Below are 15794 nucleotides of genomic sequence, written 5' to 3'. Positions count from 1 at the left end.
ACTTATCATGAGGGGTTGCCTACATGGCCTCCCCCACAGGAAGTGGTTGGAGGGCAGGAGAAAGCCTGGCCCCCCCCAGGGAAACATTGGGAACTGTGTGGGCAGCTGGTCGCAGTGGAAATTGATCAGGGCAATAGAACTTCAGGTGGCTCAATCTGAAGGAAAGACCTTGTCCCATGCCAGAATATCCATGCAGACCAGACCCACAAGTGATTAATGATCTTCACAAAAATATTTCCCCAAAGAATCAGCAGCAAATAGCAGTCTCCTCAAATGCCTAGACATCAATGTAAAGACACAGAGATAAAGGAAGAACAGAGAAACATGTCACTACCACATGAAACATGCAAGGCATCAGTAATAGATGCAAAAAACAGCAGGTCTATCAAATGTCAGAATAACCATCTTAAGAATGTTCAGGGATTCAAAATTAAATACAGACAGAAGATTAAATGATATCCAGAAAATAATTCATGAGCAGAACAAGAAGCTTGACAAAAGAATTGGATCAAGGAAAAAGAAATTCGGGAAATAAAGAACACTGTATCTGAATTTAGAAACTCAATAGAAAGCTCTGACACAAACTTAACCAAACAGAGGAAAGAATGTGAGCCTGAAGAAAAAACAAATAAAATTATCCAATCAAAGGAGCAAGAAGAAAAAAAAAAAAAAAAGAAACAGAAATACAGCAAATATGGGACTCCATCAAATGAAAAACTTTTATATAATTGGCATACCTAGGGAGAAAACTGAAAAGATGTAGAAAGCATATTTAAGAAAATAATGGCTGGAAATATCCCCAAGTATGCAAAAAGATGACTGCATTTAGGTACAGGGAGTTTCGAGGTTGCTAGGCAAATTCAATCTGAGGAGAAACACCTCAAGGTACATCACAGTCAATTTATCAAAAACAAAGACAAAGAAAGAATACTGAAAGCAGCAAGAGAAAAGATCACATAGCATTCAATGAGCCCCAATATGTCTCTCAGTAAATTTCTTAATAGAACCCCTAGAAGCCAGAAAAAAATGAGATGAATATTCAGAGTACTGAAGGAAAAAGACTGTTAGGAAAAAATTCTGTATCTAGGAAGACTAACCTTGAGATATGAAGAAGAAATATAGTATTTCCCAGACAAACTAAAGCTAAGGGAATTCATCAGTGCTAGACCTGCATTATAAGAAATGCTAAAGGGAGCTCTTCAATCTGAAAGAAGATGATGGTAAGCAGCAGCAAGAAAACATTTGAAGGTACATAACTCAATAGAAAAGAAAAGAAAAACTTGCGGATAACCTCAGAATACTCCAATGCAGTAAAGATGGTGAATAAACCACTTACATGCTTAGTATGAAGATTAAAGAACAAACCTAACAAACATTAAAACATAAAACAAATATATGATAGAAAGGCAATGTTAAAAGATGTTTCTTGAAACAACAAATTGTCAAAAAGTAGAGGAATGACACCAAAGCATAGATGGCTTTGATATTTTTGTTTTTCTTAGATATCAATGTTAAGTTGTCATTAATCTAAAATATTTTTTTTAGCTATAACATTTTTTTTGTCAGCCTCATGGTAACCATAACACAAAAACTTAGAAGAGACATATTAAAAACAAATAGTGAGAAAGCACCATGTAAAGCTAGAGAAAACTGCAAAGGAAAATAGTAAAACCAGAAAAAGGACCCACCAAACAAGCAGAAAAAAAAAAAAAAAAAGCAAAATGGCAGTAATGAGTGCCTATATATCAATAGAAACCCTAAATGTAAACAAATTAAATGCTCCAATTAAAAGACACAGAGTGGATGAATGAGTGAATTATAAAACAAGAACCAACAATATGCTGCCTATAAGAAACAAACAATAAAGACACATACTGGCTGAATGTAAAGGAATGGGAAAAAGATATTTCATGCAAATGGAAACTAAAAAGGAGCAGGAATAGCTATACTTATATAAGATAATATAGACTTCAAGCCAAGGAAAGTAAAAAAAAGAAAAAAGATAAGGAAGGTCATTATACAATGATAAAGGGATCAATTCAACAAGAGGATATGACAATTCCAGATATATATGAACCCAACTCCAGAGAATCCAGTTATAGAAAACAATTACTTTTGGACTTAATAGGAGAGATTGACTGCAACACAATAATAGTTGGGGACTTTTTTTTTTTCCTTGTTGAATGACTATTATTTATTTATTTATTTTTTGTTGAATCATAATTGATTATACATATTTTTGGGATTCAATGTTGACACGTTGATCAAACTAATATTACTAATATGCATATTGTTACAAATTGTACTTATTCTTTTTGCCCCTTTTTCAATCTCTCCCTATCCCCCTCTTCTTTCCCCCTTTCACCACTGATAACCCTAGATTTCTTCTCTCCCTCTGAAAGAGTAATGGTTGCGCTGTTGATTTCTTGCCTAGATGATCTGTCCCATGCCGAAAGGTGTGTTTAGATCCCCCAATGTTATCATAGAGCAGATGTTCTTTCTGTCACTCTGGAATATTATCATAGAGCAGATGTTTCTTCTGACACTCTGGAATGGGCTTTATAGAAAAAGACATCCTCTTCTTTTCTTTGGTCTCCGCTGGTGACTCTCCTTGTGTCAATGCACTCCAGTGGCTGGTGGACCATCTGCATGGTGGTTGTGATGTCTAGCCACTTTTGTGGCAGCCAAGGTTACTGTGGTGGCTGTGGTGGGACACTAACGTGGAGGTGATGTTTTTGGCATGCTCCTGGGTGCTGGTGGTGTGCCTGGTTGTGGGAGGAGGGCCTGCTTCCTGGCTCAATGTCCTGGGCCCCCAGATGGGGCCTTGAGGCACTGGTAGCATGCTTGGATGTGGGCAGGGGGGTCTGATCCTCAGCTCCATGTCCTGGGCACCCAGGCGGGGCCCCAAGTCTCTGGAAGTGTGCCTGGATGTGGGCAGGGATGTCTGGTCCCCAGCTCCATACCCCTGGCCCCTGGGAAGGGGCCTGAGGTGTGGTGGTGTGCCTGGATGTGGGCCAGGGTATCCAGTGTCAAGCTCCATGCCCTGGGTCTCTGGTCAGGTCCTGAGGCACTGGCAGTGTGCCTGGATTAAGAAGTGGGGTCTGGTCCGTGGCTCCATACCTCAGATCCCCTGGTGGGCCCTGAAGCACTGGTGGTGTGCCTGGGCTGGAACTAACTTCTTGTCCTTTGCTTACTTCTAAAATGGGGGAACTTCCTGTGTGAACCAGTACTTGAGCTGTGTGGTTAAGCTAAATTTTTGCTTTGCTGCTGTTTCCCCAGGGAAGACTTTTTATGCAGCTCAGGGTTTAATGGTTGACCCTACAGGGACTTCCAGCTCTCCAGTGACTTGGTGCACTTGGGTTGTGTAGAATCTCTGATATGCGCCTGTATCTTTTCATCAAACTGCACCCCATGGAATTCTGCATTCCCAGCCAGTCTCCTCTGAGTGGTCCTATGCTGATTTGGGGGCAGATTGGCTGCCCTTGCTGTGTCCCAGTGTTCTCCCAGTGGGCCCATCTCCCCCAATACCTGTGCTCCAAACACTTCCCATGGGATGGGTCCTAGGCTGATCCCTTACAATGACTCACTGGCCTCTGAATGGCTCCCCATTTTCAGCTGTTCTGACTCCCCACTCCTGTGTGGGTCCACAGAATCCCTATTAGTTGTCTTGTTGTCCTGGGGGCCACCAAGGCCCTCTTCTCCCTTCCCACCTCCAAGCAACTCCATCTGAATGCCACAGATGCGGCTTCTGTGGGCTCCTGCTCCATGCGCTCATCAGTTCCAGGCTTAAAGTTGCCATAGCCTGAAATGCTCTGAACAATTTTTTCTTTCTCTCATCATGGCTTCTCCCACTTCATGAACTCCATAGGTCTCTCCTCTTCCCCTGAGCTCCAGTGGCCCCAGATTGGCTGTTGCTACATTTTTATAGTTGTAAATTGGTTGATTCATAGGAGAGAGAGACACTGGGGACCATCTATTCCACCATCTTGACTGGAACTCTTCAATAGTTGGGGATTTTAATACCCCAATCTCATCAAAGGACAGAGGACCCAGACAGAAAACTAACCAGGAAAAATCAGAATTAATCTCTACTATAGGTCTACTTGACCTAATGGATATTTATAGAACATTTCATCCAACAGCTGCAGAATACACATTCTTCACAGCAGTGCATGAAACATTCTCTAGAATAGACCACAAATTATTAACCAAGTCTCAACAATTAAAAAAAATTGAAATCATATCAACTACCTTGTCTGACCACAATGGAATAAAACTAGAAATCAACAACAAAAGGAATAGAAACATACAAATACATGGAAATTAAACAACATGTTCCTAAACAATGAATGGGTCAAAGAACAAATAAAAAAGGAATCTTCTGAAGACAAATGAAAATGAAAACACAACATACCAGAACCTATGGGATACAGTGAAAGTAGTTTTAAGAGAATGTATATAGTGATAAATGCCTACATCAAAAGAGAAGAGACACTCCAAATAAATAACCTAAGATTATATCCCAAGAAGCTGAAAAAATAAAAGAACAAACCAAACCCCAAATCAGAGCAGAAATAAATGAATTAGAGACTTTAAAAACTATGAAAGATTGATAAAGAGTTGTTTTTTCAAAAGGATAAACAAAATTAGTAAACTTTTAGCTAGACTAACAAAGAAAAAAAGAGATAAGGCTCAAAAAATCAGAAATGAAAAAGGAGACGTTACAACTGAAACACAGAAATAAAAAGGATCATAAGAGATAACTGCAAACAACTATATGAGAACAAACTGGAAAACCTACAAGAAATGGATAAATTGCTGGACACATGCAAATTACCGAAGTTGAATCATGAAGAACTTGAAAACCTAAACACACCAACAAATAATGAGATTGAAACAGTTATAAAAATTCGTCCAAAAATGAAAAGCCCAAGACCAGATGGCTTCATTGCCAAATTGTACCATACATTTGAACAACTAATACCAATTCTTCTGCAGTCCTTCCAACAAACTGAAGAGGAGTGAATACCTCCAAACTCAGTTTACAAAGCAGCATTATCTTCATACCAAAACTGGAAAAAGACACAACAAAAAATGAAAAAAAACAAACTACTGACAAATGTCCCTAATGAATACAGATGTGAAGATCCTCAACAAAATATTAGCACACAGAATCCAGCAACACATTAAAAGGATTATACACCATGATCAAGTGGGATTCATCCCAGGGATGCAAGGATGGTTGACCATATGCAAATCAAGAAACTGGATACATGAATTCAACAGGATCAAGGGGGAAAATATGATCATTTTAATACAAAAAAGCTTTTGATAACATCCAACACCCCTTCATGATAAAAACACTCAACAAATTAAGTATAGAAGGAATGAACCTCAACACAATAAAGGCTATATATGACAAACCCACAGCTAATATCATACTGAATGGACAAAAGTTGGAGGCTTTTGCTGTAAGAATAAGAACAAAACAAAGATGCCCACTTTCCCCACTCTTATTCAACATAGCACTAGAAATTCTAACTTATGCAATAAGGCAAGAGAAAAAAATTAAGTGTATTCAAAACAGAAAGGAGGAAGTGCCACTATCCCTAGTTTCAGATGACACAATCCTATACACAGAAAAGCCTAAAGAGTCCACCAAAAAATTACTGGAGCTGGTAAATTCGGTGAAGTGCAGGATACAAAATCAGCACACAAAAATCAATAGCCTTCTTACATGCCAATAAAGAATAGCCACAAAAGAAATCAAGAAAGTAATCTCATTCACAGTAGCTATCAAAAAATGACATACCTAGAAGTAGATTTAACAAAGGAAGTGAAAGACTTCTCCAAAGAAAACTACAAAACATTTGGTGAAAAAAATTGAAGAGGACACAAACAAATGGAAAGGTATCCCACATTCATGGGTCAGAAGAATTGACATCATCAAAATGTCCATAATATCCAAAGCAATCTACACATTCAACACAATCCCTATCAAAATGTCAATAACATTCTTCACAGAAATGGAAAAAAAAATCTATCTTAAAATTTGCATGGAACCACAAAAGACCCCATGTAATATAAGTGATCCTGAATAAAGAGAGTAAAATTGGAAGCATCACACTTCCTGATTTTGAAATATACTATAAAGCTATAGTAACCAAATCATCATAGTACCAGAAAAAAAAACAAACAGACAAATTGACTGATGGAATAGAATAGAGAGCCCCCAAATAAACCCAAACACTTAAGCTAACTGATTTTTGACAAAAATGACAAAAATACAAAAGGGAAAGGACAGCCTCTTCAACAAATAGTGCTGGGAAAAATGGATATCCTCATGCAGAAGATTAAAATTAGACCCCTATCTTTCACTATACACAAAAATCAACTCAAAGTGGATCAAAGACCTAAGTTTAAGACCCCACACCATGAAACTACTACAAGAAATCATAGGAGATATACTACAGGGAATAGGAATGGCAGTGCTTTTTTGAGTGAGACTTCAAAGGCACAGGCAACTAAAGCAAAAATACATAATTAGGACTACATAAAACTTAAAAGCTTCTGCACAGCAAGTGACACAATAAACAAAGTGGAGAGACAACCTATAGAACGGGAGAAAGTGTTTGCCAACTACACTTCAGACAAGGGGCTAATATCCAGAATATATAATAAACTTAAATGATTTAATAGCAAAAAAAAACAGATAATTCAATTAAAAAGTGGGCAAAGGACCTGAGCAGACATTTCTCAAAAGAAGACATACAAAAGACCAACAGGAACATGAAAAAATGCTCAACATCACTAATTATCAGGGACTGCAAATTGAAAACACAACCGGGCATAATCTCTAGTTAGAATGGCTGTTATCCACAGGAGAAAAAATAATGAATGCTGGCAAGAATGTGGAGAAACAGGAGCTCTGCTACATTGCTGGTAAGAGTGTAAATTGATACAACTATTGTGGAAAACAGTATGGAGTTTCCTCAGAGAACTAAAAATAGATCTATCCTACAACCCAGCTACCTCGCTACTGGGTATATACCCAAAGGAAATGGAATCAATATGTCAAAAAGACAATTGCTTTCCCATGTTCATGGCATCATTTTTCACAATAGCTAAGAGATGGGATCAACCTAAATGTCCATCAATTGATGAATTAATTAAAAACCTGGGGGTATATATGCACAATGGAATACTAATCAGCTATATATATAAAAGATATTCTATCATTTGCAGCAACATGGATGGAACTTGAAACCATCATGTTAAGTGAAGTAAATCATTGACAAAAAGACTAATACCACATGATATCACTCATGTGGAATCTAAAACAAATAAACAAACAAAAAAGTGGTTCTTGTAGAAGTAGAGAGTAGAATAATGGTTACCAGAAGTGGGGAGGCAGGTAGGAGGGTGGGGAGGGAAAGAGGTGAACTAATGGGTATAAAACTGTGTTATTTATCCTAAGTGAATCATTGTCCAATACATGCATGTATTGAAACAACATAATGTACTCCACAAATATGTACAAATAAATGTTTTAAAAAATCAAGAAAAAAAAAAAGTGCAAGACCTTCCACCAGCAAAAAGATTACAATTTGCTGAAGACTTGGATAATTGCTTGCATTTTTTAGCAATAAATTATTTTTTTATCAAAAAAAAAATAAAGAAAAAACAGAAAACACAAGTATTGATGAAGATTTGGAGAAATGGGAACCCCTGTACACTGTTGAGAAGAATGTGTAATGATCCAGAGTTTCTGAAAAACGTATGACAGCACCTCAAAAAAATAGAAATAGAATTACCACACAATCCAGCAATTCTGTTTCTGGATTTGCAACAAAAAGAATTGAAAGTAGGATCTTGAAAAGACACTTTTAGACCCATCCTGGCCCTACCAGATATAACAGACTAACTTTGTATGTTGCCTCACCCAGCCATAAAATCCAGAATCCCAAGGAGCCCTCATTTCTTTTACAGGAGTGTGATATTAGAAGTCAAGTTCTAGGCATTGAGTGTGTGTTTCCTGCTGCTAGGATGCATTGCTTCCAGTCAGAATGTGAAGAAATGCTAAAATATAAAACAAAGATGGAAGTAAACACAGCAAAATAAGCAAATAAACAATTTCCTAGTTGTTCTTTCTAGCACAATTTGAGCAACAAAATAAATAAAGCATTATTGGATTATAATTGAAAGCATAAAATAAATGCCCAGGAGTCCATACTGATGTAAAAACAGTACTGAATAAATAAATGCATAGGGAGAACAGGCAAATATCCATGCAGAAGAATTCCAAATAACTAATGTAGATACTCGGCCCACAAAGGAATTGAAACATAACTTCTCACACTTTAAAGGTAGGCTGGGCAGGGTGTCTTCATTCCAAAGAGTACAGGATGGAAAGGGGGAGGAGGGTAGAAAATTAACAGTGGAGAAACCTGATAATTACCACAACAGTTAGGTGATCGAAGTTAATGTGAACAGTGATGTCCTGTCCATAGCATATACAAGACTACTTCCAAAGTTTGTGAAAAATAGAACCGAAAGATAGTATGAATCTTTCCAGTAACTTTTTGAAGTACTCTTGTACACTTGACATACAGTTTGAAATGATGAAAATAGGACTTCTCTTCTGTTCCATTTCTCCTAAATTGCTCATAGCCCCAACCTAATGGCAAAAACAAACAAAAAGAGTTTCTATTCTCCCAGCATCCCTGTGACTGTTTAACCACATAGACTCTCAGCCATGCCCTCAATTTCATAATCAGAAATCTCCTTGAGGAATAACAGGCATTAAAAGAAACCTTAAAAACTATGTTTCTCAATAACGAGTACTATTGCCAGGGGAAATATGATATGACAATATGACTGATAGAAGCAAGCGCCACAGTTGAAGAAAACAATGGAGATACGTGGAGTCATTTTTCATCTACTGACACGTTATGTGTGGTAAGTAGCCTCAGTGCTCACCAATATCCACTTCTTCTCTTTCATTTCCTGGGAACACAGGAAAAATACATTTCCTCATTCCCTTGAGGTTACAAGGCAATATGCTTCATCTGCCTAATTAGTTATAAACACAGTTTTGTGTATCAATCCAAAAGAAAGAACAAAATTCTTCATATAGCTCCTTTTTCCTGCCTTGGAAACCTCAATTTTGGTGTTAAGATGGCAATTTCCCAGGTTGGTGCATCATCCATTAGCCTGGGTGCCTTCAGGACAGTGGGTAGCAGAACTTTCTTGTATTCCATTTTGAGCAAATAATGTAATAGAAAAATAAACTTTTCTTAAGTCTCTGATATTTGGGGATCAAATTTTCACCATAGCCTGTTTCACTGACTGAATCCAGGAGTCTATAGGAATTAAGCATAAAGGATGTAGAGCAGTACTTCCCAGGAGGAACTTCTGCAATAGTAGGAACGTGCTGTGTTGGCATTTTTTGTTATGGTGGCCACTAACCAAATGTGGTGATTGAGCACTTGAAAGGTAACTAGTTTTATCTAGAAGTGGCCTTTTATTTATTTTTAATTTTGTTTAATTTAAATTCAAATATAAATGTCCGATATAGCTAGTAGCCACATACTGTACACTGCAGTTCTGGTGTCTAAATATTTTGGTGACAATCACCACCCCAAAATTACTTGTTTGTAGACCTGAGGAAGTTACTTGAATAGTAAGTTACTTGAATGTGGATGCCATCAGTTTATAAAAATGTAGTGATTTGTACATTTAATATGCATCTCATTCCAGTTAGGATGGCTATATCCAAAAGACTGAAAATGATAAATACTGACGAGGATGTGCAGAAAAAGGAATGCTCCTACACATTTGGTGGGACTGCAAAATGGTGCAGCCTGTATGGAAATGGTAGGGAGGTTCCTCAAACAATTACAATTACAGAGAGATCTACCATATGATTCGGCTATTCCACTGCTGGGTATATGCCCAGAGGAATGGAAATCATCATGTTGTGAAGGGATACCTGTACTCCAATGTTTATGGCAGTACTGTTTACAATAGCCAAGAGTTGGAACCAGCTGAAATGCCCATCATCAGATGATTGGATTAGGAGAATGTGGTATATCTACACAATGAAATACTACTCTGCTTATAAAAAAAAAAATGAAATACTACCATTCGCAATGACATGGATGGACTTAGGAAAATTATATTATGTGAAATAAGCCAGGAACAGAAAGAGAAATACTGCATGTTCTCATGTATTTGTGGAAGCTAATAAAAGTAAATAAATAAATATACAAACAAATAAATGGGGGCAGAAGACACAACAATCACAACAATTCCTTAAACTTGTTAAGACAAGTGAACAGAAATGATGTTGACGAAAAAAGGAGGAATTGGTAAATGGACATGAAAATCAACTAAACTGTATATTGATAAATTAAATTAAAATAAAATAATATGCAGATTCCATAGATTTTTATCAAATGACAAACTTTAAAAATGTTTGTATTTATTTAATCTTGGTAAATAAATAAAATGTACTTATTAATGCAAGAAATGCCAAGCAACGAGCAAGTACAAAGAACATGTAAACTTTGATTTTTATCATCACTGTATCCTGACATAAACTTTAACTTCTTATTGCACTAAATCAGCTGTTTTTTTCCAGTTGAAAATCAATTAATAATAGCAAGACTTTAATTTGCATTTCCCTGATGACTAGTGATGGTGAGCATTTTTTCATGTATCTTTTGGCCATTTGTATGTCTTTGAAAAGTGTCTATTCAGCTCCTTTGCCAATTTTTTAGTTGGGTCATTTATTTTTTTCCTGTATAGTTGCTTGAGTTCTATGTATATTCCAGATATGAATCCCTTGTCAGATGCCTAGTTAGCAAAAATTTTCGCCCACTCTGTAGGTTACCTTTTCACTCTGTTGATTGTTTCCTTTGCTGTGCAAAAACTTTTTAATTTGATATAGTCCCATTTGTTCATTTTTTCTTTTGCTGCTTGTGCTTTTGGGCTCATGTTCGTAAAGCCTGTGCTCTGACCTAATTGCTGAAGTGTTTCACCTATATTTTCCCTTAGTAATTTTACAGTTTCAGGTCTTATACCTAGGTCTTTAATCCATTTTGAGCTGATTTTAGTGTATGGTGAGAGATGCATATCTAGTTTCATTCTTCTGCATATGGATATCCATTTTTCCCAGCACCAATTTGAGATACCACCTCACTCCAGTTAGACTGGCTATAATAAAAAAGACAGTGAATAACAAATGCTGGCAAGTGTGTGCAGAGAAGGGAACACTACTGCACTATTGGTGGGACTGTAAGTTAGTACAAGTTCTATGGAAAACAATATGGAGGTTTCTCAAACAAATAAAGATAGATCTTCTATATGATCCAGCAATTCCTCTTCTGGATATATATCCAGAGGAATATATGATGGAAATACATGATGGAAATCATCATGTCAAAGAGATACCTGCACTCCCATGTTTATCTCAGCTCTGATTACATTAGCCAAGTTATGGAACCATCCTAAATGTCCATCAAAGGATGACTGGATAAGGAAACTGTGGTATAAGTACACTATGGAATACCTCTCTGCTGTAAAATGAATGAAATACTTCCATTTGCAACAACATGGATGAACCTGGAGAAACATGTTGAGTGAAACAAGCAAAGCACAGAGGGATAAATACTGCATGTGCTCCCTCATATGTGAGAGCTAAGAGAGAAAGGAAGGAAGGAAAGAAAGACCACAGTAGTGCCATGGTTTAACGGAAGTAGAGAACATTCCTAGGGCTACAAAGCTGAGGTGGGGGAGAGAGGGGGGGAAGAGAGGTTGAGGGATAATTGGGTGTGGATATGGGGTACAAAAGTAATTTCTGGTAATGGATATTCCCCCAGTATGAATCTGGCTCTCACATCAGTTTAACAAAAATATAATCTAAAATGTCTTATGAAATATGTCTAAAGAATGTATTTCTATGCTTGAATTTGATTAAGTCACCAGAAAGCCAGAAACCTGACCATTGTTGGTTAGATTTGATTTACATTTGTTCATGCTGTTCTAGATCAATGACCGTGGGCCTACGGTAAAAACAGATAAAATTTCATTAAAATTTGCATCCTTAAAACTTACCTGTACGGCATGCTATTATTTTTAATGATAGGCATTATAATACTTTTGTTGTCACTGTTCTTTTGTTTTACTGTTTTGCTTTCAAGTCTTTACTCTGTGACTTCATTCTATACTTATACCAAGTTATAGCATTTGAGTGAGCAACGCCACTCATGTTAAATGAAACCGTGGGGAATACACCTCAAGTGACCAGCACTAAAGAAACAGTATTAATTCTCACACTTGCCTCTGGCAAAAGTGTGCAGCAGAAATTTTGCATGGACTTTACAAACTTCACAGTTGATGAGGCACCTGAGAGTCAGCTAAAATGGGAAGGAAGGCACACAGGATATTTTGGTGAGATTTATTTTATTGAGAACACAAAATGCTTTTGCAAAGACCCTGTGACCAATCAAATTAAGTTAATTTAAATTATAGTAAATTAGGTGGGAAATCTAAATGATATATAAAAGTGGCAGACCTCAATTAAAATAGCATTGTTTAATAATGGTCTCTAAAAATAATACAGTTAATAATGACAATACTTACATTGTATATTATATGCTAGAGGCTCTCCACATACTTTAATCTATGAAATGCTTTAGACAACATCAGGTGCATTCAGCGTGGTGTGACTACAGAAAATCTAGGAAATGTATTAGTACTCACAATGAAGCACACACTCTTATTACTCACATTTGACAGGTCAGGCTACTAAAATATGCAAAGAATAAGACATTTATCAAAATAAGTGCAGCTACTGTTTGAGTCCTGGGCTTCTGGCATTACAGTCCCTGACGTTATCCACTATACTATATTGATTCTCTGTGGTATATCATCCATAGCCCTATGTCTCTTTCACACAAGAATATGAGACATATTTGTGTAACATAAAGTATAAAGTGTGTTTAACCATATATAGACCAATATTTTGACCTTTTAAGGTAAGGATCACTGAGGCAAATTTAAAATACTATGTCTCATAGAAATAAAAATGTTCATTTTTAAAAAATCAAAAAATAAAACTAAACAGTAGGAATGTTTTATTTTCTTCTATAATAAATAGGCATTGTGCTATGGGTTCATTCAGGAGCTACATTTTCTAAGTTTGATTTGTGGCTCTCCTGTTTATTAACAAAGAAAATTTAGATAAATTGTTTAACTCATTCTCATTTTTTTTTCTCTTTCAAAAAATGGTGTGACTTCAGTTCTTATCTCATATAGTTTTCATACGGATAAAACGAGACAACATCTGTCTAGTGGCTTGGACCCTGTCTAGGATGGGGATTGTACTCAATCCATCTTATTAGGGAACGCTGCAATGAACATTGCTTACCATTTTCACTGGGTTATGGGCAAAATGGCAGCTAGAAATGTATTTCTTGATTTAGAATCCAGTGTACCTGCTGTAATATCACATAGATTTGTCATGCCATCATTTCCTCAAATATTCTTTAATTCAAAAGTCTGCATTTTTCTGATTATATTCATCCAAAGAAAGACTGTAAGTATTGTGACATGCATGAATAATGATTTCTTAGCTTTTTCTGCCTTGTTTTCGCAGATATAAGAAGCAGATGAAGTAAGATACACTGGGAAAGTTTAATAGTCTTAACAGTAAATGCATTTTGGCAATCCTCTATTTCAAGTCTTTCAGAGAATTCTATGCATATATTTCCCATTAAAAAACTCATTGACTTAGTAAGAATTGGACCCCATTCTAGATCACTTGTACCTGTAACTCCATTTGCTATCTCTTCAGACAATGCAATTCTAATGATTACAGTAAATATTTTGCACCAAAAATTCTAAAACACAATAGCACATAGCATTACTAGTGTCACAGATCTAGACCTGAGTGTTTCAATTAAAAACAATCGTAAGCCAACATAGGGACCGAGATAATAGGCTTTGGAGTCAGGCAGAAAAACTCAGCCATTTTCCAGCAGATCTTAGCACATTTCTTAATGCTGCTTGTAATAGTCACTAATATTAGCATGTGGCGCATGGCTTCTGTGAGTGTTAAACAAAATAAAGTTTGGAGATTTTTTTAGACTGATTAACCTATAACAATCATTCAGTAAATGTTAGCTATTTATTTCATAATTAGGTTTATGGCCTTTTATTTTCCATATTGAACCGTTACATTGCAACCATATTCATCTCAAAAGCATCCCAAAGTGGGACATTTAGTTGCATGAATATTAAGTTCTCCCATGTGTCAGAAAAAAATCAGGAACATAATTTTACCCTGGTTGTTGCTGAGAGGTTTTTAAACTTGTGAGATTCTGTGGCACTAATTTTCCAGGACAATGAATGGACTCTGTTGAGACAAGAACACTCACTGGCTTTTTGAGAGTTACCTGGTTTATTGCTCATCTATCACTTGCCTCCTTCTAAGGTAAAGTAATATTATCTACACCATGTTTATTTTATTTGAGCTCAACAGTGTGCAGCAGCACATATTCATGGTCATATCTGTAAAAGTTTACAAACTGTAGCTACTGTTTTACATGAAAATGACTTGGATTTCTTCCCTTTAAACTTGGAATGACTTGGTGATTTGCTTTTTTCTCCTAAAGCCTTAAGGTACTTAGGTTTTGGAATCTACACTTTCAACAGTGTAAACCCTAATGTTCAAAGTAAGTATTTGTGTAATACATGGCCCATTTTGAACAGCATGTAAAATCAAGTCCACTCAGTGTTGTGGGGCATAAAGAGAATCATTCATGCATTTATTTAATACATTTGTTGAGTCTTGACTCTCAGCCAAGTGCTACTCTAGTTGCTAAGAGTACACCAGTGAAGTAAGTGGCACAATCTTTCCTCTCCTGGGACCTGGAGCTTACATAGGAACAAACAAAAATACCTTCCCCCATATGTAGTTGGGATAAATTCTCAGAATAAATGGAAGAGTCAGAACATTATAGAAGTAAAATATGATGGCAGTTTTATGAAATCTCCACCAACTGAAGAATTAAGGGTTGCTAATACATTTTAGAAAATGGGTTCTGACTCCTTCTTACTAAGAAAATTAATTAAGAGTTATGAAATTGGTAGTAGAAATTTTTTGTGCCATTGTCAAGTTCAGAAGAATAGAGAGGGAATTTACCTTCCTTTTGCATTCATTCTGAATAAAAACTTCCATGAATTATAACATTTACTGTCCCTAGGGTAGGTATATTTATTTCTATTTTGTATAGAGTAAAAAACAGAGCGAATTTTCACATGCACAAAAATGCCTGTGTGCACCCATGTGCATGCAGGTGTGCACACACACACATACATGCATTGCTCTATCCCATGCTTTCTATTCCATGAATGGAAGTCACACTCTGCAATAGAATTCCAAGTTACTGTAGTTCAAGTAGCCCTAAGGTAAATTACTTAATTATATTATGGTTGTATTCTTTATGATATTTCATTAAAAATGAAGTATGTCAGGAAAGGATTACAGATAAAAATTTTTGAAAAGTTTGATGATCACTGATTATCACATCAATGATTACAATAAGAGGTCTAAGTTGTGTCAAAAACCTAGCATGTATTGTTAGATTTATTTCACCTTATAACAAAAATTTCATCAATGAGTTCAACATATATCAAATACGTAGTATTGTAGTGCCCCTGCCCAAGATGTCCACATATTAATTTATAGAACCTATGATTATATTGTATTACATAGTAAAAGAGAATTT

General features: G+C 36.3%; 1 protein-coding gene across 1 annotated transcript in view; it reads right to left on the bottom strand.

The window, feature by feature from the left end:
* Positions 1-15794, bottom strand: part of LOC134375210 (glutamine and serine-rich protein 1-like) — an 824919-nt gene that overhangs the window by 569736 nt on the left and 239389 nt on the right.

The sequence above is a fragment of the Cynocephalus volans genome, chromosome 4 (assembly GCF_027409185.1).
Source record: "Cynocephalus volans isolate mCynVol1 chromosome 4, mCynVol1.pri, whole genome shotgun sequence".
NCBI lineage: Eukaryota > Metazoa > Chordata > Mammalia > Dermoptera > Cynocephalidae > Cynocephalus > Cynocephalus volans.
This window is presented reverse-complemented; position numbering and strand designations above follow the sequence as displayed.